Consider the following 483-nt stretch of genomic DNA (forward strand, 5'->3'; position numbering starts at 1 on the left):
GTTTCATCTGTAGAGCTAACCAGTGTAGCACTACCGAGCCTATATGCATGGTGCAGGTTTTTCCTCCCAAGGTGGAGAACCTTGCATTTTTCAGTGTTAAACACCATCAGATTCTCATCCGCCCGTTTCATGAGTCTGTCCAGATCTGCCTGGATCACCCTCCTGTTCTTACATGTGGATGTTTTACCCCAGAGTTTGGGGTCGTCAGCGAACTTGGCTAGTCCGCTTCTGACACCAATGTCCACATCATTGATGTAGATGTTAAACAGTATAGGCCCTAGGACAGAGCCTTGTGGGCCCCCACTGGTCACAGCACACAAAGACGATTGGCTCCTGTCAACCACCACCCCCTGGATCCTACCGCAGAGCCAGTTCCTCAGCCAGTGGATCGTTGTGATGTCAAGGCCGCAGTTAGCCAGTTAAACCAAGAGGGGATCATGGGATACCATAGTTTCATAGTTTCATAGTTTCTAGGGTCGGAAG

This window comes from Gavialis gangeticus, unplaced genomic scaffold (assembly GCF_001723915.1).
Source record: "Gavialis gangeticus isolate Ggan-Ray unplaced genomic scaffold, GavGan_comp1, whole genome shotgun sequence".
Classification (NCBI taxonomy): Eukaryota; Metazoa; Chordata; order Crocodylia; family Gavialidae; genus Gavialis; species Gavialis gangeticus.